Below are 428 nucleotides of genomic sequence, written 5' to 3'. Positions count from 1 at the left end.
ATAGCAATACAATCCTACCTCAAGAAACAAGAAACATCTCAAATAAACAACCTAACCTTACACCTAAAGCAATTAGAAAAAGAACAAAAAAACCCCCCAAAATTGGCAGAAGGAAAGAAATCATAAAAATCATATCAGAAATAAATGAAAAAGACAAGAAGGAAACAATAGCAAAGATCAATAAAACTAAAAGCTGGTTCTTTGAGAGGATAAACAAAATTGATAAACCAGACTCATAAAGAAAAAAAGGGAAAAGACTTAAATTAACAGAATTAGAAATGAAAAGGGAGAAGTAACAACAGACACTGCAGAAATACAAAAGATCATGAGATTACTACAAGCAACTAAATGCCAATAAAATGGACAACTTGGAAGAAATGGACAAATTCTTAGAAAAGCACAACCTCTGAGACTGAACCAGGAAGAAA

The 428-nt window shown here is 31.5% G+C and overlaps 1 protein-coding gene across 2 annotated transcripts in view; it reads right to left on the bottom strand.

Moving 5' to 3' along the window:
• Positions 1-428, bottom strand: part of ARHGEF28 (Rho guanine nucleotide exchange factor 28) — a 325739-nt gene that overhangs the window by 74673 nt on the left and 250638 nt on the right. The window lies entirely within an intron of this gene.

This window comes from Physeter macrocephalus, chromosome 8, assembly GCF_002837175.3.
Source record: "Physeter macrocephalus isolate SW-GA chromosome 8, ASM283717v5, whole genome shotgun sequence".
NCBI classification, from domain to species: Eukaryota; Metazoa; Chordata; class Mammalia; order Artiodactyla; family Physeteridae; genus Physeter; species Physeter macrocephalus.
The sequence above is the reverse complement of the archived record's forward strand: the minus strand, read 5'-3'. Positions and strand labels throughout refer to the sequence as shown.